Raw genomic sequence first — 23,711 nt, 5'->3', positions numbered from 1 at the left:
ACTAATGTAAAGTGGTTATGACAGGATAGGTGTGGGAATGTCAAAAAAAATCCACCTCTAGACTACTCATAAGAAGTTATGTGTGGGCTTCCCTGGTGGCGCAGTGGTTGAGGGTCCGCCTGCCGATGCAGGGGACACGGGTTCGTGCCCCGGTCCGGGAAGATCCCACATGCCGTGGAGCGGCTGGGCCCATGAGCCATGGCCGCTGAGCCTGCGCGTCCGGAGCCTGTGCTCCGCAACGGGAGAGGCCACAACAGTGAGAGGCCCGCGTAACGCAAAAAAAAAAAAAAAAAAAAAAATTATGTGGGGTCTCTTGAGGAACCCAGGAAGGAGGCTCAGCTAGGGCCGCCGGGCCACGGGCTGCCGCTACCGGGTTGCAGCAGTCGTTAGCAGATCATGAACTGCCGGAGGGGAGGAGGCGCCGCAGGCGGCGGCGGCGGCGGCGGCGGAGACAGCGGGGCCGGCGGGAGCATTGCGGGCAGCGGGGGTCGGGGAGCCGGCCAGCTCAACCGCTTCGTGCAACTCTCCGGGCGGTTGCACCCGCCAGGCCACAGACCTCCACCAGCACGAGGCGGACATCGTTGTGTGCCAGCTAATACCAATCTATGTGTTTGGAGGTTACAACCCAGGTTATGATGAATCAGGAGGGCCAGTTCATGAAGACTATCCTCTCTTCAGGGAACTTTGGAGGTATCATTTTGCTACAGGAGTATGGCATCAGATGGGCACAGATGGCTACATGCCCCGAGCATTGGCATCTATGTCACTCGTGCTGCATGGAAACAACCTGTTAGTGTTTGGAGGAACAGGCGTCCCATTTGGTGAGAGCAATGGCAATGACGTCCATGTCTGTAACGTGATGTATAAGAGATGGGCTTTATTCAGCTGTCCGGGGAAGAAACCCAGTCGTATATATGGACAGGACATGACTATCATCAATGGCTCCCCTTATGGCTTTGGAGGGACAACTGGCTATATTTACAGCACAGACCTGCACAAATTAGATCTCAGTACCAGAGAGTGGACACAACTGAAACCAAACAACCTATCCTGTGATCCACCAGAAGAGAGATACAGACATGAAATTACACATGATGGGCAGAGGATTTACATCTTGGGAGGCGGTACTTCTTGGACAGCTTATCCCTTAAACAAGATTCATGCATACAACCTTGAAATGAATGCATGGGAGGAAATTGCAACAAAACCCCATGAAAAAAATAAGCTTTCCTGCAGCCCGAAAATGTCACAGTTGTGTTCAGATAAAAAATGATGTGCTTATTTGCGGGGGCTATAATGGAGAAGTGATCCTGGGAGATATCTGGAAGCTGAATCTGCAGACTTTTCAACGGGTAAAGCTCCCAGCTACCATGCCAGAGCCAGTTTATTTTCGCTGCAGCTGTTACACCAGCTGGTTGCATGTACGTTCATGGAGGAGTGGTGAACATCCACGAAAATATACGGACTGGGTCGTTGTTTAAGATCTGGCTGGTGGCTCCTAGCCTGCTGGAACTGGCGTGGGAGAAGCTGCTTGTGGCCTCCCCCAGCCTAGCAAACCTCTCCCGGACACAGCTTCTGCACCTTGGACTCACACAGGGACTCATCGAGCGCTTGAAATGAGGATTTCTGGACTGTTCATTGATACTGGAAATGTTAATTTAAAGAGACTCCTTTATTTATGGGCAGTGTAGAATGTGCTACAGAGAGGATTGGTTACCCTGATCAAGGCCTTATTCAGAAAATACATCAGATGCCTTTCTGTACATTGTTTTAAATTGATGGAATCTCACTTTCCCTTGTGCTTTTTTCTTTGCTTCTCTCCCTTCTGCCCCAATACACACACACATACTCACGTACTCACATACTCCCTCTTCCGTGATGGAGTTGAGGGCAAGTCTGAAAGTACCTTAATAATGTGACGAATCAAGATAAGATCAAGAAAAATTTAAAGGAACTCTATAAACATATGACCCTTTCAGGCAGTGCTCTATCAATTAAAGCAACATCATCAATAAAAATAAAATTTAAAAAATTAAATCCAGCAACAACAACAAGAAGTTTGGGGGATAGAACAAGAAGGCTAACCTTGAGACTTGCAGATTATAGGGAAAGCTAGATGTTTAACTTCCTGTTTTCAAAGGTACATCTAATTGAGTAGCTGCATCTAATGGCAGCAGTGGTTGATATCTTGCTGCCTAGGTACCCAAACCGATCCTTTGACTTTGGAGAAAAGTTAAGCAGCTCAGCAGCTCTTGATTAGTGATTTCTTTTCTCATCCTTATGGTGCCAGCAGTGGTTAGAGTTGACTTGTCTAAAGACTTTACTGTGTGTTGTAGCTGTGCTGTTTGTTGTTGCCCTTAGAAATTATGGCACCAACAACATGTCAAATCAAGAAATTTATGGTGGTCAAAGTTCTTCGTTCTGGGCAGTTTTGAAATTCTCCTACGCTTATTAATGGTTTCAAGTATCTTTGTGACTTCATTGTGGGGAATTGCAGACCCCAAGTGTGTGACATAAATGCTGTGGGACATAAATGTAAGTTCGTGAGAAGCCAGAGTAGAGCAGGGCAGGGAGGGCTTCTGCTCTGGGCTGTGAGCTTTGACTGTCATCTTGGCCATTTCCTTTCAGAACTGTTTCTTTTCTCACTCTGGGCCGTGCGCCTGCCATATTCTCAGGCAATGGGTTTTATCTCTAGAAAGCCAATTGGCCCTTGATATTTCTCTTCGCTTTTTGCCTCGTTTTCTGTCTGCTTGAATGTGCACGGTGCTGTGAGTAATTGCCTAGTAACTGGAAAAAGGTCTTGGGGAAGAGCCACAGGTCATTCTTCCTGATGAACTAAGTATCATTTTAAAAACTAGCATGAGGAAGGAATGCAACTGAGGATGATTCACTTTGGTGGGAAATTTTAGTTCTGGTTTGTTTTGCATTGTATTTTAATTCTAAAAAAGAAATGACCTAAATGTTCTAAAAAAGAAATGACCTAAATGATTGCTTTGCCATCAGGCTGCAAGAGTGGTCACTGAGACATAGCAGCTGGAAGTCCTTCGGTGTATGAAAGGTGCTAAGGGTGTGCAGGAGGGCACAGTGCTGATCACCCCGTTGGTTACATCATAACAGGAGTCTCAGATGGGAGATTAGGGACATGTTTTTGCTTTAAGTGCCTCTTTTTCGCTTAGCTTTTAAAATTATTCTTCTTTTTCCTTTGTCCCAGAAGGGAATCTCTTAGGCTCATGTGTGGATTTAAAATCACCCTTGAGTTATGGCTAAAAAGTTACCATCTAGTGTTCAGTTCTGGGGAAGAGAAAAATGTGGCCCCTAGACTTGGACTCCTAACTTCCAGGCCTTATTATAACCTCCCGTCCATGTGGGGTTGATTTCGCAGAGCCTGTGTTCTGCAAGGTCTTGTAACAACCTTTCATCTGTGAGTTTGGGTCCTTTTGGGGGAGTGAGGGGCTAGGGGAGAGGCAGGAAAAGAAGCAACTCCTCTAGAGACCCATCCTCCTCTTGCCATGACCAGTCAGGCCTGTAACGTCTTACCACCCACTGCTAGGTTGTTCCAATGAGGAGCTGTCTCCAGAGCAAGTCAGTCTGAGCAGCTCCATTAGTTCAAAACAAAGCTTTGCTGTACGTGACTCCAATCTAGTCTCTGGAAGTTTTGGGGGAAACTATCCATAATTAAACAAGTCACACTCCCCTGGGTGGCAAAAGGATCTGTGTCCTGGATTGATAGGGACCAAAGACTGAATGCTCAGCCTCTGTGCTTATCCTTCCATAGTCCTTGGGATATAAGCAGGTCTCTAGTTCTACGACCCCAGAGATCTGAAAGAGAGACCGGTTCAATCCACACTTGCTAGCATCCTTTTTAAAACCTTCTGAAGGCGGTCTTCTTTGAGGTAGACTTTGGAGGCCTGACATCCAAGACCTTGTGTGTAACGTTTTCATAAAAGTACATATCCTTGGTCTAAAGTGTCTTCTTTTAATATGACACTGTGAAAATGATGTCGTGTGATCAGCTCTGAGGGCTATAGAACCACACATGTGCACGCATTCTGGATGCCCAATGAGACGGTGTATATGATGACTTGAATGTAGATGACTAGAGTTTTATGTAGGGAGTCACCAGGCGTTTTAGTATATCCAAAACCAGCACTCTGAATTCCTGATACTGTTACTCGATTTAGGAAAGTCTATGCCTGCTGCTTCTCTGCCTCTTTGAGGTACTCCCAGCCATCTTACTGCAGTCCTGTAAGTTTAAGTGCAATATATAGAAACACGTATGGATATATACAGGTTATATATAAGGTGTGACTATAAAGCAGGTAGACTACTAGTTTGTATCTGTCTTGGGGAAGCCAGCTCGTTACTTGAGAGTCAAATTATACCAAAACTTTGAGATGTGATTGGCTGGCTTAGGCCAACTCTTGGTAAAGCTGGACTTCCAAGTCCAGTGCCTCCTTACTCCAACTCTTAGAGATTTATTGTTTCTTGCGTTTGTTAAAATTGAGACTTTTCCCCAGTCATCTTTGTACTATCTCATGTTGGCTTACCTTACATTTCTTTGCCTAGGAACAAGGAAGTCTACCTGTAAGGAGTTTTCTAAATGGAGAATTAAAACCTAATATTTAATACTATCAGTTCTCCCACGTGTATACTAATTTATCTGTGAAAGTAATACTTTATTAAATGAAGAAAAATGATGCTTTCTTCATTTAATAAAGTATTTTCCATATTCCGGAAAATCTATAAACCAGTACAGAATAGATTGAAATTTTAACTGTTCAGGGGCCAAACTGAAACCCTTGCTACTGGCAAATCTTTTTTCAGGGCCCTGGTGACATGATGTAAAAATTTGCTCTAAGCTATTCATGTCCACTACATAGCTAGATTTAAAAATATAATAATAAACATTAACATTTCTAAGCAAAAGTGTATTAACAGTGACCTTTCGTTACCCAGAGTAAAGCAGAGTTAATTGAAATCCATAGATAATCAGTGTTTTAACTTATCTATCAAACAATTGATTCATTTATAGTTCTTCCTTCTCCCTACCCTTTCCCACAGCACCTCCTTTTCAATGGAGTGGGGCTAACGTGTAGTTAGAAATTGAAAAGCAGGAATCACAGAGGGGTTAGAAACCAGCAAAAAGCAGCCCAGTTAGCTGTAGGCAGTCAACCTGATGACAGCAGTTAATGGTGAGTTTAGATGTCACTCTTCACTCTTCTGCTTTGGCATAGTCTCCTGCCCTGAGTTCTAAGCTGTCTCTCCTATAACCACCAAAGAACTCTTAGCACATATTGGAAGAAAAAAGCTGTGTATGATGCAGAGGAAATCCCATCATTTGGATACATTTCTTTGGCTCTTTGCAAATACTTGCTTTTCCACTATTCTTTTTTTTTTTTTTTTTGGAGTATGCGGGCCTCTCACTGTTGTGGCCTCTCCCGTTGTGGAGCACAGGCTCCAGACGCGCAGGCTCAGCGGCCATGGCTCATGGGCCCAGCCGCTCTGCGGCATGTGGGATCCTCCCGGACCGGGGCACGAACCCGTGTCCCCTGCATCGGCAGGCGGACTCTCAACCACCGCGCCACCAGGGAAGCCCAGCCAGCTAATTACTTTTAGTCATGTTGTATGACTTCATCAAATACATATCTTTTTTTCTTTTTTTTTAGATCTGCATAGGATTTATTGATCAGATTGTTTTAGAAAACCAACAGCAAAACACTGACAAGATACATAAATACAGATTGGACATTTTAGGGTAAATTCACTATATTTCCTACCTGCTTGTAGATAAGGTGAGAAAAGCTGTCCTGAACATACGGCACGCACACCAGAGTGCAAAAGGACTTCCACACTATTTAACAGGACTGTGGCAAATAGTTTTAAAGTAAGGCAAGCATCGTGTGTGGCCTAAGCATACCCTGTACCAAGAGCTAAGCCCAGGCTCGCCTCAGAGACTGCATGTGAGTGAGGTTTCCCTTTCTTGCCTAGTTCTTCCAGTAAAATCCTCATTGGCAGGTGCCTTTACAGGGAGATGCCTGGCGCTGTCCCTGCTCAGACTCTGTGTACAAGGAAGTGGCTTTAGAGAAAGTCAGTGTGTTTCTGATGCCTCCTTTGTATTCTAAATGTGAGAGGCCCGCATACCACAAAAAAAAAAAAAAAAAGGTAATTAGCTGGATAATTATGGACCAGGGAGAAATAAATGTAAACAATCTATGAGTTGCAATATTTCTATCAAAAACAATAAAATTCAAGGTAAAAAACTCTAGATGATATAAAGATTATTTTATATTTGAAAAGAGTAATTCCCACAATGAAAATATCATATTTAACTATTATGCATCACATAACATAGTATTGGACTGTAGATATAAAGCAAAATCTATCGAGAATTGTTGAGAAAATAACAGGATCCCAATAATGATGGATGACATTAATATGCTTCTCGGTCATGACAAATTAAAGAGGCTAAAAAAATGGGCAAGGAGGTAAAGAACCTGAATAGGTTGATTAATTAAATTTAAGAGAATCCCTCACTACCCACGTCCTCACAGTACAAACTCAGGAACCCTAGATTTAGATAGCAAGGTGCATACTGAACGTAACATTATAAAAAAGAATTTCACTGCAAGCATCTAGAGCAGAATAAAATACCAGTTAAAACAAACATTTCAGCAGAGCTTTTCTTTATTCTAAGAAAAGCATTATTTATTCAGGGAGATAGTGGAGGGGGTGGGTTGTTTTGTCTTGTTTTTTGGCCTAGGAAATTTTTTGATGCGACTCTTAAAAAATGAAAAGTGAGCTCCTGCCTCCCTTACTGTGAAGTAATAAGAAATATATATACTAGTCAGTGCTTCCAGTTCCAACCTGGAGTGCCTAAAACCCTTGTAAATTTCCAAAATAGGGGTGCTAGGAGTGACTTTTGTTCTAATATTTGGTCTTTGACCCAGAGCTCCTAAAACTCCTGTAATTTCCTAAGTGAGGGGGTGATAGACACATCTTACACAGAGTTCCTAAATCCCTTGGAAGTTCCTAGATTATAGAAGCATCTTTTGTTCTGATGAGGTAACTGTTGGTAGGCTGCTGGTTGGGGGATGGTCACCAGAAAGACCAAGCTATGAGTAGAATCTTGGAACTTTCAGCCCCACCCTTTATCTTCTGGGGTGGGGAGAAGAGCTGGAGGTTGAGATAAGAATCAATCAATCATACCTATGTGATGAAACCTCCATAAAAGTCCCTAAAGTACAGGGTCTGGAGAGCATGAACGCACCCATGTGCTGGGAGGGTGGTGCCCCCCAACTCCACAGAGACAGATGCTTTCACACTTGAGACCCTTCCAGACCTCACCAAGTACCTCTCATCTGGCTGTTCAACTTTATTCTTTATTATATCCTTTATTATATAATAAACTGGTGGATGTAAGTAAGTGATTCCCCAAGTTCTGTGAGCTGTTCTAGCAAATTATTGAACCCAAGGAGGGGGTTGTGGGAACCCCTGGTTTATAGCCAGTCAGTCAGAAGTTGCAAAGGCCTGGACTTGCAATTGGTATCTGAAATGGGGGCAACCTCACGGGACCATGCCCTTAACTTGTAAGATCTTACTCCAGGTAAATAGTGTCAGAATTGAATTGAATTACGGGACACCAGCTAGTGCTGGAGAATTGGTCAGTGTGGGGGAAAAAATATCAGACGTTTGGTGTCAGAAGTGCAGTTAGTAAAGGAAAGAAGTGTTTCCTTTTATTTGCCAACCCTCCCCAGCCTTGATGTGGAAAAAGATGGTGAGACAAGGGGATAAATTGCCCTACAGAGGAAGTAATTATTGCACCAACAGCAAATGGGGAAAGATGAGAGATGCAGGCACAGGCAGGGGCACTGGAACAGAACACAGCGAAAAACAGAGGCCTGTAGACAGAAGCAGACAGTGAAAAATTCCCGTTTCGAGAATCACTGATGTCTGACATTGAATGTAAAAGTTGTTTCCAGCCCTATACTATGAATGCCTTCTGTCTGCCTCACCCTTTGATTAAAAGTCTGACATGCAGAAGAGCCTTGGGTTAGTGGTGCTTTGGGAGAATAAAGGAGAAAGGACAGGTTCGGTGAGAGCAAATGTATTAACAAAGAGGGCAGCTCCTCCGGAAGGCAAGCTCTCAAGTGTGATGCTCACCGGTATCTGTTTCCTCTCTACTTTCAGGTATAGGCGAGGATGGTAGTTCCCCACTCTCTTCCAGTTTGGTCTTGCCACGTGTCTTTTTGTGGTCAATGAAATAGGAACAGGTGTTCATCTGGAAAGAAGCATTTTAGAACCCTTCTTCCTGCTGCAGCTACCGGCAATTTCCAAATGGTGACAACTCCACCAGCTTAAGTCTCTGAGTAAGGAAGACACGGGACAGGTCTCCCCACCAAAATTCGGTGGACATACAGCAGGAGCAAGAGAGAAATCTCTGTTGTGTTCAGCCACTGAGATCATGGCATGACTTGATACTGCAGTGTAATGGGCCTGTCATGACCAACAGCCTGCCGGGTAAGGTCATGGTCAGAAGCACCAAAAGCATGGAGTAAGAGGTGGACCAAGAAATGCTCACCCCTCCGCGCGAAAAGTCTTGGGGAATCTGGGAAAGGCACAGGCCTTCCCACAGTTTGTAGAATAGGGGCTTGAACCATTTTGATTGCGTATTAAAAGAAAAGGTAAATTGCATATTAAAAACAGGCAGGAGGTCTTAGAGACATTTGTATTATACCTTAATGGAACATTTATCAAAATTCATTACAAATTAGGATACAAAGGAACTTCCAGTAAACCTTAAATACTGAGAAAGACATATTCTCTGACCACAAAACATTAAAACCAGCTAATAAATTTTAACAACAAAAAACTGCCAACTAGAAATCTTAAAACTCTCCCCAAAATAACATTTGTTCAGAGAGGAAGTCTAACCTCGCATATTATTAACCTCGCGTATAATATGCAATCGCATATTATTTAGAAAATGAGGACATGATATATTGACAATTAGGAGCTGTAGCCAGAGCCATATTTGGCAACAAACTCATAGCCTTAATACTTCCATTAACAAGAATGAAGATAAAATAGCTAAGCATTCAGCTTTAAAGGTTAGGAAAACAGAATAAACCGAAGGAAAGAGGAAAGGAATTAAATAAGATAATAAAAATTAATGAAACAAAACTGATTAATCCAAGAGCTGGTTATAAATAAATAGGCGCATTCTTAGCAACTCAATAAAGGAGAGAAACAGCAAATATGTAAAACTGGGAAAGAGAATGTATCCGTATAGAGACAGAAAACAAAAATCTATGAGGGCTGGGCTTCCCTGGTGGCACAGTAGTTAAGAATCCGCCTGCCAATGCAGGGGACACGGGTTCGAGCCCTGGTCTGGGAAGATCCCACATGCCGCGGAGCAACTAAGCCCATATGCCACAACTACTGAGCCTGCGCTCTAGAGCCCGTGAGCCACAACTACTGAGCCCGTGTGCCTAGAGCCCCTGCTTCGCAACAAGAGAAGCCACCGCAGTGAGAAGCCTGTGCAATGCAACGAAGTCCCAATGCAGCCAAAAATAAATAAAATAAATTTATACAAAAATCTATCAGGGCTGGAGGAGGAAGAAAAGGGCGCAGGAGGAGGTTATCTGCAAGCGAAACCAGCCCAGCCAGTGAGGGGTGGGAGCAGTAATAGGAGGAAGGGAAGAATATGTGCTATTACTCAGCAACGGCCCTATTTTAGAAAATGGCTGCTTATTTGCATTAGATGTTAGTGCTTAATCAGGCAACTTCTAGGGAAAGTCATAGGTTCCACAAGCCTCAGGCATAATAAGCCTATAAGAAGCACAATTCTCAACACAGAAAACGATCCAGTTCTGGCTTGGCAGTTGTCCAGGAGGGAAGGAACAGATCCATGTTGGCGACTGGTTCATGGTGTATCACCCCGCCTTGGATCAGGACAGCCGCCTCACACTAGGACTGGCGTACAAAGTGCCACTAGTTATTGGAGAAGTGGGAGGGAGCCGCGGCCCACAGGGGAACAACCTGCCCCCAGCTTGTGGGACAATAGGGATGTGCCACACCTTTGTGGGTGGTGACAATCTGGGCCCTACCTCTCTTTCCAGGGCTGCGGGAAGCCCGTCCTCCAACCTGAACATTTACTTAAAATCTAACTAGTAAAACTGAGCCTCAATGTAAACGATGGGCTTTGGGTGCTAATGATGTGTCAGTGTAGGTTCATGGCTTGTCACAAATGTACCATGCTGGTTGGGCATGTTGACAAGGGGGGAGGCTATGTATGTGGGGCAGGGAGTAAATAGGAAAATCTCTGTACCTTCTGCTCAATTTTGCTGTGAACCTAAAAATGCTTTTTAAAAAATTAAGGCTATTTTTTTTTTTTGTGGTACACGGGCCTCTCACTGCTGTGGCCTCTCCCATTGCAGAGCACGGGCTCCGGGCATGCAGGCTCAGCGGCCATGGCTCACAGGCCCAGCCGCTCTGCGGAATGTGGGATCTTCCCGGACCGGGGCACGAACCCGTGTCCCCTGCATCGGCAGGCGGACTCTCAACCACTGCGCCACCAGGAAAGCCCAATTATGGCTCTTTTTAAAAATCTAACTAGTAAACATCATTTGCAGCTCTAATTAGGTAATCACTATTTATTGTCCGCCTTTGACATTAACTGGTTCGTTCTCGTCTCCTCTCTTCTCCTCTCCTTCTCTCCTCTTTTCTCTCTCTTCTTTCTCTCTGCCTCTCCCTCTCTCACTTCAGACCAGTCCTAACCACCCTAAAGTCAGGAGGGCAGGATCGTAATCTCAGCTCCTCCACCACACACCCCACCCAGCGATGGGCTTGCAGGCAAATCAATTGATCAAGTTTTCACATCCCTCTAATCAGCAATAAAATGAGGATGTTGATCTGGTTTAGGAGTTTTCAAACTGTGTTCTGAGAACCCTGAAGATTCTAAAGAAATGCAACAGGGGCTCTACAGGCATTTGATTCCACCTTCTCTAACTATTTGAAAATCTATAATGAGCCAAGCATTTTAATATTCCTAATTTAAGTACGTCTGAGACTACCAATATCTTGGGTTAATTCTTCTTTTCCATGACTTCTTTTCCTTCTGCAGATTTGAGAACTGCCTAAAACATGTCCTTGAGTAGGAAAATTCTATTTCTGAGTCGGTAATTTTTTGGAACGTAGAGCCCATTCATGTCTGCTCACATGCAAATGTGCCATCAGGTACATCACCAGTGGATGCGTGCACTGGGCTGAATGAAACACCGCAAGCAGCTCAGCTATACCTGCTTGGAGCAGCTCTTGACAAAACTAAGTTTTGGGTGTTCTTCTCTAACTTCTAATATTTATATATATATATATATATATATATATAGTCTCTTTTAGATGAAGTGAAATAATTACCCATAAAAAGAGAGCAAGGTTTTGTATGCATCGCCCAACACAGTAATGTGTATGTCTGTGTATGTACAATTGTATAATATGTACATTGTATGTATGACTCATAAAAGGGTAAGTGCAAAGTATAGTGTGGCTGTATTTTTACCCTGTCTCTCTGGGAGTTGGATTACCATGAGATACATGTGAACATGAGGCATCTCTGCTCTACAGAAAATGTTCAGTGTCATTGACGGTGGTAACTTGTGGTTATCTTTATGCTGCTGCTTTGTACATTACAATCACCCAGGTAATTTATGAGAGGATACACACTTCAAAACTTAACATTGACAGGCTTCCCTGGTGGCGCAGTGGTTGAGAGTCAGCCTGCTGATGCAGGGGACACGGGTTCGTGCCCCGGTCCAGGAAGATCCCACATGCCGCGGAGCGGCTGGGCCCGTGAGCCATGGCCCCTGAGCCTGCACGTCCGGAGCCTGTGCTCTGCAACGCGAGAGGCCACAACAGTGAACTTAACATTGATACAAGAAGAGAAGAAATGTTTTTTCTTCTCAATAAGTGTGTAAAATTGCAAATAAGTTTGTAAAATTCAGGAAGATTTGTCAGGCTTATTTTTTTAAGAACCTGGTTTTAAAAACCCAGAAGTAAGGCCTCCTGGAAGCTGTGGCTATAGCTTATTTAAAGCCATCTCTGTGCACAGCAAAGACAAGCACAAGCTATTAAGAAAGTGGCAATGTCTTTCAAACCAAGGTTTTAATTTGCCAAGAAAATGAAGACATTGTCTTTAAATATTCCCTTCTCAGAATTACTCATAATACCTTGGGGAGTGAATTCCAGCATATTGGTTTTTCATAACAAAGTTTAAGGCAAAGAGTGGTTTAAACATTTCACATGAAGCAAGAAATTATTCTGAGTGTATTTTTCTGATAAGAAACTTAGCTAGATTCCTCTGAAACATAACAAGACTACCCCAGCTTGCAGATCATGTTGGTATTTTTAACAAATCAAATGAGCTTCATTTGGCAATTTAGGGTCACAATATTACATGCTTACAAATCATTCAACATTGAAAATGAAAGCGTTTGGACTGAACACTCCAAACAAAATGGATTTGACTATTTAAAAACTCTGAGTAAGTATCTGACAGAAGTAAAGGCTAAGGAATAATTTAATAGCACTGTTGAACATTTCACAGTATTAAAAGAACACTGACAAGAATTTTCTACCAAACACTGAAGATTTCAATTGGCCGAGTTGCTCATTCAATCAACTCCATCCAAATGGAACACTCTTGCAGAAAAGGGACGAACGCTGTTGTTAGATGTTGCGTGATTCAGCTGAGGAAATAAGCATTCAGCAAATGCCGTGTAGGAGGTAGAATGGTGAGCAAAACCAGGCAACATCCCGGCAAGCATGGAAGGTGGAGGTTGGTGCAGGAAACAGGCACTGACCTGTAACCACAGAAACAACTGTACCTGCACCCATGACAGCTGCTGTGTAGGAGGGGCACGCACGCTGTGCTGGGAATCCCTGTCATTAGCGAATTTGGCCTCCTACTACAGCAGGTCAGGCAGGTCAGGGACAGCATCTCTAAGAAAGCGACATTTGTGCTGACATTGTAGGGAAGAATAAGAGTCAACAATGAAGCAGGGAGGAGAAAGTATTCCAGGCTGGGGCATTAGCACATACAAAGGCCCTGTGGTGGACCAGAGCACGGCCAGTATGAGGAATCAAAGGAAAGCTAATGTGAGAGCAGAGCCGAGGAGCCTGGAGAGGCCAGAGCGGGTGACACGTGGGAGCCAAATGCTGCTGGGTCATATTTCTCCATTCAGCCATTTACAATCAGTCATTCATAAATCAATATTTACTGAGAGCCTTCTAGGTGTCAGAACAGTGTTCCAGGTACGAGGGGAGATGTACTAGTTTATAGGACAAGTAAGGATCCTGTTTTCATGGAGTTTACATCCTAGATAGATAATAAATAACACCTTATTTAAAACTCAGGGCAGGGCATTGGCGAGGGATGGGTTGGGAGTTTGGGATGAGCAGATGCAAACCAGTGTATACAGAATGGATAAACGACAGGTCCTACTGTATAGCACAGGGAACCATATTCAATATGCTCTGATAAACCATAACGGAAAAGAATATGAAAAAGAACGTGTATATATGTATATTAATATATATGTATAACTGAAGCACTTTGTTGTACAGCAGAAATTAACACACTGTAAATCAACTATACTTCAATAAAATAAATTTTTAAAACTCAGAGTGAGGGCTTCCCTGGGGGCGCAGTGGTTGAGAGTCCGCCTGCCGATGCAGGGGATGCGGGTTCGTGCCCCGGTCCGGGAAGATCCCACATGCCGCGGAGCGGATGGGCCCGTGAGCCACGGCCGCTGAGCTTGCGCGTCCGGAGCCTGTGCTCCGCAACGGGAGAGGCCACAACAGTGAGAGGCCCGCGTACCGCAAAAAATTTTAAAAAAAATAAAAAAACTCAGAGTGATAAGAGCAATGAAGAGAATTAAAAGAGGGCAATCACTGAACTGTACACCTAAAAATGATTAAGACGGTATGTTATTTGTATTTAATCACAATAAAAATTTTGAAAAAAAATAGGAAAATGGGCTCTAAACAAACAAAAAAAGAGGTTGGGGCTTCCCTGGTGGCGCAGTGGTTGAGAGTCCGCCTGCCGATGCAGGGGACACGGGTTCGTGCCCTGGTCCGGGGAGATCCCACATGCTGCGGAGTGGCTGGGCCCGTGAGCCATGGCCGCTGAGCCTGCGCGTCCGGAGCCTGTGCTCCACAACGGGAGAGGCCACAACAGTGAGAGGCCCGCGTACCGCAAAAAAAAAAAAAAAAAGAGGTTGGTGTATTCACCATTTGGAAACCAACATGGTAATAATTGTTTCAAGCAAGAAGCATCACTGTATGCTAATCTATTGGGCAAAACGATGATGACAAACAGGATGCTTATACAGTCTCAGAGTGCATCCCCACAAGGTACTTCATAGTTACAAGAGATGAATAGTAACGTTACAATAGAGAGGACTGGCAGTGTGAACCACCTGAGAGGATGCTCAGAGAACACAGCACCAGCTCACTGCTAGTCCTGCCAAGAATGCACAGTCTGAACCTCATCATGAGAACACATCTGACAGATCCAAACTGAAGAGCATGCAGGGAAAGAACTGGCCTGGATCCTTAAAAAATGTCAAGGTTACGATAAAGATAAAGGAAGACTGTGGAACTATTCCAGGCTGAAGCATCCCAAAGAGAAATGATCCTGGATGGAATACTGGACCAGGAAAAAAAATTGTTTTATTTTTGCTCTAAGAGAATATTAGTGGAACAATGGCAAAAGTTTAAGATTCTAGATTCAATAATAGGATTGTACCAATGTTAATTTTCTGGTTTTAATAATTGTATCTGGTTATATAAGAGAGTGTCTTTGTTTTTAGGAAACACACACTGAAGTACTTAGAGGTAGATGGGAAGCATTATGTTTGCAGTTCACTCTCAAATAGTTTTAAAAAATTATGTGTGTGTACAGATGTAAATATATGTATGTATATTATGTATGTAAATGCATATATGCTGAGAGAGAGAATGCTCTCGGAAGAGGCAATACTTAGGATGAGTTATAAATGGCAAGAAGTAACTAGCCAAGGAAGACCCTGTGAAAGGGCAGTTCAGGCAGAGGGAACAGCTAGTGCAAAGGCCCTGAGGCTGGAAAGCACTTGGTGAGTGTAAACAGCAGAAAGAACTCCGGTGTGGCTGAAGCTGGACTGAGTGGGCAAGGGAGCAAGTGCTATGAGTTGGAAGCAGAGAGGAGTTTTGCCTTTTTTCTAAGAATAACAGGAAGCACTAATGCATTTTAAACAGGATGGGGATGATGGAGACTGGACCAGAGCATGGGGGAGATGGAGAAAAGTACATGCATTTGGGATTGTTTAGGAGATTAAAAAATCAAACAGGATGTGGTGGTGACCTGGACGTGCCCTCTGGTTCTCTTCTTTCAAGGCTTGGATCTGAATGGAACTGAACCTAAGATTTCAAGTGAACTGTAAAGTGCCCCTGCCCCATCCTTGCTATAGGTTTTGTTTTGTTTTCTTTATTATTCCCACACCCCTTTTCCAGACGGTGCCACAAAATACAGACCAGAGACAGAGCAGATTGCCACCGTGGGAGGAGCCCTCAGGAGTATGGAAATGATACCTAGATGTAAGGGCGACTGGTCTCCTCTAGAGGCACAGGCCCCATCTCCGAGGTTAGTATGGTGTTTCTAACATCCCAGCACAAAGCAGGGAAATGCCATGTGCTGGAGACCAGATCCCCCTCTACAGCCAGACCACTGCTTCCCACCCAGGGAGAGCAGCTGTCTGTGCCGACCCGGAGATTGCCTACCCCTCCCTCTTGAGAAAGACAGCAGATGCTTTTCTATAATGTCAATTGCTCCAAGTAATGTCATCATTTTTATGATTAATCAGTTGCTGAATGTATACTCAGGGACATATGTCAGGTGGGTATCCAAGGAAAACAAAAGACCCTGCGAAGAGGAGATAAAATGAATGCAGCCCTATAGCTGATAGTTAGAGACAGATTAACTGGGTATATTATACAGATATCTCTCCATGTAGACTATGGCCAAAACAAGGACTATTTTAACCTAAATTCACCGTGAAACAAATCTATTTTTAAAACCTATAGGTTTTGTAAATTGGGTGGGGGGGGGAAGTTGTGAATAATAAGTATCCCCTTGACACAACTCAAATAATAATGAGCTGGGGAGTCTGCAACTCTGATTCTCACTTATAAAATAGCACCCAGTAAATAAAAAATAGCTTTTGTGCTTAAAAGGATTCTTCCAAGAAGGAATCTAATCAAACAGGAGTATTCTACTTGCATTCTGAGGCCCAGTTCAAATGTCAACCTCTTGTGAAGTTTTCTCTGATCTCTCGAGCAGAATGAACAGGGCTCTCCTCCAAGCCCTTCCGGCATCATCAGTGGGGAGTGGAATTCCTCATCACAGTAAGTCTCTCTGAGGAGTCTCTTCAATTTCAGTACCTAGCATACTAACTCAGCTCCCTTCTCATTCTAGAGCCTTAAAGATGATGCAAATATGAAAAGGATTAGTAGTAATAGAGCTGCTAACACTTAGGGAACAGTACGTGGGGGCCAGGCACTCACTCCAGGCAATCATTCTTTTAATCCTCACAATAACCTACATGAAGTGGTGCCACGAAGATGAGGAAACTGAGCAAGAGAAGTGAAGAGATGTGTCCAAGGTCACACTGCTAGTAAGTGGGGACAATCAGGATTCTAATTCAGGCATTCTTACTCTGCCACCCCCCAGATGGGGGTGAGATGAGAAATCACTGGCCTGGGAGTCAAAATACCCGGGGTCAAGTCTTTATTTAGTAGTTCACCAGCCTGCGAATACCCACTGAACCCCCCTGGCCTGCAATCCCAGAGTTCCAGGTCTCATCCACACCCACCTGCAAGACAGCAACTGCCCCCTGACTGGGCTTCCCACCACTGAGCACAGCCTGAGGCTTCTGGATTAGCATCTGAGCCAAATTTTTTTTATTTTTTTAAATATAGAATACTGATTGTTTATTTTATTTTATTTCTTAACATTTTTATTGGAGTATAATTGCTTTACAATGGTGTGTTAGTTTCTGCTTTATAACAAAGTGAATCAGTTATACATATACATATATCCCCATATCTCTTCCCTCTTGCGTCTCCCTCCCTCCTATCCTCCCTATCCCACCCCTCTAGGTGGTCACAAACCACAGAGCTGATCTCCCTGTGCTATGCGGCTGCTTCCCACTATCTATCTACTTTATGTTTGGTAGTGTATATATGTCCATGCCACTCTCTCGCTTTGTCACAGCTTACCCTTCCCCCTCCCCATATCCTCAAGTCCATTCTCTAGTAGGTCTGTGTCTTCTACTCATAGGTTTTAAAGACCAAATGAGGCGCTGGGCCAAGTGCTAAGATGCAGCAAAGGCATAGCAAATGGTCCAGGAATGAAGAATTCAAAAGTAGATTCAAACAAGGAATCCAAACCTCAAGATTACAATCTAGAGCTCTATGGCATGTGCTCTCCCATCACGCCACGTGCTCTCCCATCATGCCATGTTCTCCCATCATGCCACGTGCTCTCCTACCATGCCACAGCACAATCACTCAAGCAAGAGAAATTCATTCTGTCTTCTGCTACATTACCCTTCTCTTTATACCTTCTACACACGTTTTATGTTCCAGGGATAGTATCTCTTTATGGGTCGGTGGCTTGGAACCACTTACAATTTCAGACTGACTGATCTTTCTGAAACATAACTCAAGGATAAAAACATTGTTTCCTTTGTACTCAGGGGCATTACAATTTGAAATTCAATTGTTTTGTACACTAGATCAACCACCAAAATAGTATAAGGGCATTTGCTCCTTTCAGCCTCTGCCTTCATATCACACTGGATATGAGGCCACTGTGACCTGTGCTTTCTTAGGAATTCATAATGGCATAACATTTTTATGAGTTTAAAAAATCGTGACATGTTCTTGCTGATAGGAAAAACAGGTGTTTTGACATCCCAGATTGGTTGCCTCCACCCAGAACGGAGGAGACAGCTTGTATTCATAGCAGAAAACGGAAAATAGCATAACCTGTATGATTGCTTTTCCCCCCAGGCCACTAGGCCCTCACTTGTGAAGCACATTCCTGTGCTCAGGTTTGATGACCCGATTGCCTTATCATGTGGGTCCTTTCCTCCTCCTCACTCATCCACAGAGGTAAGGTTAGAAATGTCACAAATTGACGCAGAGATCAAAAAGAAGCCTCTTTTGGAATCTGTTGTTTGTCTCTGTATCTTTGACATTACTGTTTGCTGTATTCGTCAGGCTAAGCTAGGTTATGCTGCAGTAACGCCTCCTTCCCCCTGCCTGTGCTCTCCCTGACCGCACAAAGTAAAGGAGAAGCCTCCTTCTCCTACAGGAGGCTCGTCATTGTAGACCCTACCCGGAATTGGAGGCATGGGCTGTAGCTCTCCTGGTGATTAGAACGTGTGGCCACAGTGGTGATCACTGAAGACCTTTGCCATTGACGAGGTTTCCTGGGCCACAAGGCAGCAACTATTGCCTCTAAGAAAGTGAAAGCCTCTATCTTTTTGCTGCTTTAAATGTTGGCCCGAAGAACTGGCGATACTTCGACAGTGCATTCCAAGTGTATTACTTTAAATGTGGCAGCTATATATTTAAGGGATTTCGGGTTTTTAGAGAGGGAAGGTCCAAAATCCATTAGAGCACATGGAAGAAATTGAAATTAGTTTAGGAGTGCAAATACACATCAAGCCATTAAATAATTTAAAAGGTACTTCGTGTGGCACGGAGCCATGCAAGTACGGGCACTCTTAAGCTGCTTGAGATGTTCTAAGTGAAAATGTTTGGCAGGACTAAACCTGAAGGCTGATGCGAAAAACCTGAAATTCTATAGGAAGCATTCTCTTGTGAAGGACAGTGGGGACAAATGTTTAAGAAGGGCGATCTCCTGGTCACTAATGCCATGGGAAATTGTGTGTGTGGCAGTCACTGCCAGCTGCCCATGCAATATCACCCCTTCTTTCTTACTAACAGAACTTCGATTTTATCCAAGGTACAGTGTGCCCCCTCAACCTCCATTTCTCAGCCTTCCCTGAAGCTAGAAGCAACCATTTGATACAGTCCTAGTCAATAATGTGTAAGCAGAAGTCGGCAGGGAATTTCTGGGCAAGTGTAAGTTCCTGATAGAAATGCTATCCCTTCTCCCTCAGCACTTCCTCCTCCTTCTCTCTGACTAGAAGCTATTCGGTTGACCAAAAAGTTCATGCGGGTTTTTCTGTAACATCTGATGGAACATCAATAGTTGGGAGATTGGAAACAGAGTAGCTGGTCTGCAAACTTTCAAGAGGAAGAACACCACCTACGAAGCATGGCAGAGCAGAGAGACAGAAGGAGCCTGGCATGTTGATGACATCGTGAGCCACTGAGCCAACGCTGGGCTGCCGAACTCTGAACTTTCTAAGTGAGGGAAATAAACCCCTATTGAACTAAGCTACTGCAGTTGGTTTTCTATTTCATGAGGTTGGAGGCAATACTTAATCAATATAGCGCGTTAACACAGACAAAGAATTCCCTGTCCAATAAACTTTGGAACTGGCAGGGTAAACCCAGGTCCTTGTAACAGGACTTTTCCCAACCATTTATATCCTAGATGCCTGGTGATGCTTTGTGAAGAGGATAAGATACAGGGTCCCCCAAACGCTCTCGACCATGGAAAATTTTGTTTCATGTTACATTCCCTGAGAATAGTGCTCTACCAGATATACTTTGGGAAACAGTGTTCAAGGTGCCTTCTTCCTCCCACTTCTCTCCCCCCACCCTCCCTCCAGGGCTAAGGAAACAACATGTCTTTGTAGGGCATACAAGTATAAATTCTTAGCGAAAGTTAAAACATAAAATCATCATAACTTTGCTTGCTGGGTTGAATAGTGAGTGCCTCCCCAACATACTGTGACGGTGACCTTATTTAGAAATTGGGTATTTGCAGAAAGTTAAGACAAAGTCATAGGGGTTAGGATGGGCCCTGAATCCAGCGGCAGGGTTGTTATAAGGAAAAGGAGATTTGGACAGAGAGGCACAAGGGACACACAGACACAGAGGAGAAGGCTATGTGACAGTGGAGGCGGATATGGGAGTGATGCAGCTGCAAAAGCCAAGGAACGCCAGGCACTGTGGACCGCCAACAGTCAGCAGTTAGAAGCAAGGAAGGCTTCTTCCCTTACAGCCTTCAGAGGGAGCACGGCCCTGCGGACACCTTAATTTCAGACGTCACCCTCCAGAACTATGAAAGAATACATTTCTGTTGTTTTAAGGCATCCAGTTTGTAGTATTTTTGTTAAAGCAGCCCTAAGAAACTAATATACTTTGTAACATTATAACAAAGCTGAAATAGCTGTAATTTTCCCCCTGTATCCAGGGCTGAGAATTAAGGATAGATGGAGGCCTAGACTCTAGAGAGCCTGCCTCAGCCCCACCCATCTCCTCTACCATATTTTAGATTCTTGAAAGGAATTTATATTCTTCCTGTCTCTTTTCCTTGAAATCAAATAACCTCTTGAAAACTCTGCCATTAAAAAAGGGAGAAGGTAAAAAAAAAAAAAGGGAGAAGGCGACATTTAGAAAGAAATGCCCTGAAGGGCAGCTTGTCAGGAACCCGGATTTGCAGTTATTACGGACGCCTACACCCTGGGTCAGTGCCTTGTCTTTTCTCAGCTCCATTTGCCTGAACCTATGACTAGGGGTGGGGTGGGGTGGGGGGAGGCGGGAAGGGTGGACTGGAAGATCTCTACGGCCTTTCCACCTCGACAGGCTGGAATTCCGGCGGCAACGTTTCATGTATGTGACATCTGACACGTTACTCAGAAACATAGACAGATGAGTTCATTTGTATATAAGAATCTTGCTTCCTAGGATATTTCTTTGAACCGAACTAGAGAAAGGAATGCAATTTTATGTTTGGGGTAATGTTTGCCTTGGCATATTGATTCTTTAGAGAAAGGTGTAATAGAAATTGCTAGGTAATGAATGTGGGTCTTCCTTTCCTACCCTTAAAAGAAATTCACACTTACAAAATGAATTATTCACATTACAAAATATGCTGTTATTTTATGAACAAGTTTACTAAAGATTTCCTTTAAAATAAACAACAGAGCAAAATAGTGACTTCACCTGCTCTTTCCCAATCTAAACAACCCAAGATCCTTCAGACTTTCTTCACTGAACTACTTTCCGTCCACTTGACCATGTACTTTGTTTTTTCCTGAACCCCAGCCACTTTTCATCATACATTGTAAGTGTGATGACCAGCACAGAGCACAATACTCTCAAAACTGAACAACGCACAGAAAGTTTAGGAAAAGAATACATCTTGGAGGCTGAAGGTCATTTTCTCAATGTATCCCACAGGTTACAGAAAATACAGCGATGTCATGAGAAATGAAAGAATCCCTGCTTTTCACAAGGACACACAAGGTACAATGTCTTTGTAAGGTACATCATGATATTGTAATTATCAGACAAAAATGTTTTACATGCAAATAGGCCTTGTCAAAAATGGTTTGAGGAAGCCAAAGAGACTATAAATTCCGTAACACACACACTTTGGACATTTGCCTGTGGACATTTGCAATGTGATTTGTGCTTACCAAGGACACAGACACCTTAAAATAAGACACTGTCTCCCTAATTATGTAATTATATCAACAGCACTATTGACTCTTACATTGACAACAAAGGAGAAAAATAAGCCAAAATAATGAATTAAGTCTTTTAAAGTCATAAACTGCAGGTCTATGTAGGGTTACCTAGTTATAAGTTTTTCTCATTCAAAAAATGAGGTTAATAATCCCATCTACCTTATAGGGTTGTCATGATAACTAGATTTAAATACATTTAAGTATAAATGTATGGCATTGTCTTAGTCTACTTGGGCTGCTATAACAAAATACCCTAGACTGAGTGGCTTGTAGACAACAGAAATTTATTCCTCACAGTTCTGGAAGCTGGGACGTCCAAGATCACATCACCGGCAGATTCAGTGTCTGATGAATGTCCATGTCCTGGTTCATAGAGAGCTGTCTTCTTGCTGTGCCCTCATATGGGAAAAGAGGCAAGAGAACTCTCGAGAGTCTCTCTGAGGTCTATTTTATAAGAGCACTAATCCCCATTCATGAGGGATCTGCCCACTTGACCTAATCACCTCCTAGAGGTCCCACCTCCAACCACCATCACATTAGGGATTGGGTTTCAACATATGAATATTGGGGAGATGTAAACATTCAGTCTATAGCAATCATTAATATAGTCTGACATGTAGAATGTACTCAGTAAATGCCAGTTACTACTATTATTATGGAGCCGAGTGGAAAGATTTGGAATATGCTTTAGAGAATTGAACCAATGGAATTTTCTGATGGATTAGACAAGAAGGTGAAGGAAAGAGAGAAACCAAGGACAATTCCACGATTTTTGGTATGAGCAACCGGGAGGATGATGTAATGAAGAGAAAAGTGGGTTTGAGGAAATATCTCAGGAACTATAACAGGGTCATGTGAGGTTTGGTCTGAGATGCCTGTAAGACGTCCATGTGGAAATGTCAAGGAGGTCATTGGGATTACGAGTCTGCAGCCTCACCACTCAAAGTAAGATCCCAAGACCAGCAGCACCAGCATCACTTGGGAGCTTGTTGAAAATGCAGAATCTTAGGCCCCAGACGAATGAAATCAGAATCCGCATTTTAACAAGATCCCCAGGTGGTCAGTATGCACATTAAAGTTTGAGAAGCACTAAGCTAGAGTTCTGGTGAGAGAGAGACTTCGAAGTCATCAGCATTTCAATGGAGTCTGCAGCTAAGGCCTGGATGAGCTCTCCTAGGGAGAGTCTGTAAGGAGACTAGGTGGCCCCGGGTAGAGCCATGGGGCTCTCCCACATTTAGAGGTCTGGTAGGGATGAGGGGGAACCACACAGAGGAAGAAGAGGAACAGCCAGTGAGGCTAAGGGAAATCCAGGAGAGTAAAAGTTTCCAGAAGGCCAGAAAGTGGAATGTTTCAAGAAGTGTTCAACTGTGTTGAACGCTGCTGATGGGTCAGGTAAGATAAGAACAGGGTAGAGGCCATTAGGTTTGGCAACGTGGAGGTCATCGATGACCTTGACGAGCAATCTCAGTGGTATAGAGAGGACAGAATCCCAAGTGCAGACAGTGAGGAAGAAGAAGGGGGACGGGGAGCAAAGGCAACTCTTGCAAGTTTTGCTGAGCACATAAAGAGAGAAACGGGGTAGTAGTTGAGATGCTTACGTAGGAGATACTAGAGCATGCCTGACCACCAAGGGGAATATTGCAATTGAGAGAGGCAGAGAGGGAAGGCGATGATTCAGAAAAGGGAAAGACCAGCTGCTGGAGTAGTGTTTTGAGGTGAGAGGGAAGGGGCCCAGAACCCAGAAGGAAGGACAGCCTCTGACAGAAGAACTCAGCTCATTGCTTCTGTTTCTCAGTGAACTCAGAGGCACCCAGCAAGGTGGGTGGGGTGGGGAGGGAAGGAGATTTAGAGAAAGGAGGAGTGAAGTAGTCATTTTGGAGAGTGGGAAAGTAAATGCCTCAGGATTGCCAGGTAGTCAGGGAGTTTTTTGAGATTTTTGGCTATGCGTTTAAGAAAACCCACACTTTCCCATAACATGCTTCATTCCTCCAAAAACGTCCTACC

General features: G+C 43.7%; 1 protein-coding gene and 1 pseudogene across 3 annotated transcripts in view; one reads left to right on the top strand and one right to left on the bottom strand.

Annotated features, from left to right (window-relative positions):
• Positions 1-23,711, bottom strand: part of ADD2 (adducin 2) — a 109,817-nt gene that overhangs the window by 70,113 nt on the left and 15,993 nt on the right. The window lies entirely within an intron of this gene.
• LOC115864182 (kelch domain-containing protein 10 pseudogene) lies at positions 397-1,845 on the top strand (annotated as a pseudogene).

This window comes from Globicephala melas, chromosome 12 (assembly GCF_963455315.2).
Source record: "Globicephala melas chromosome 12, mGloMel1.2, whole genome shotgun sequence".
NCBI lineage: Eukaryota > Metazoa > Chordata > Mammalia > Artiodactyla > Delphinidae > Globicephala > Globicephala melas.
The sequence above is the reverse complement of the archived record's forward strand: the minus strand, read 5'-3'. Positions and strand labels throughout refer to the sequence as shown.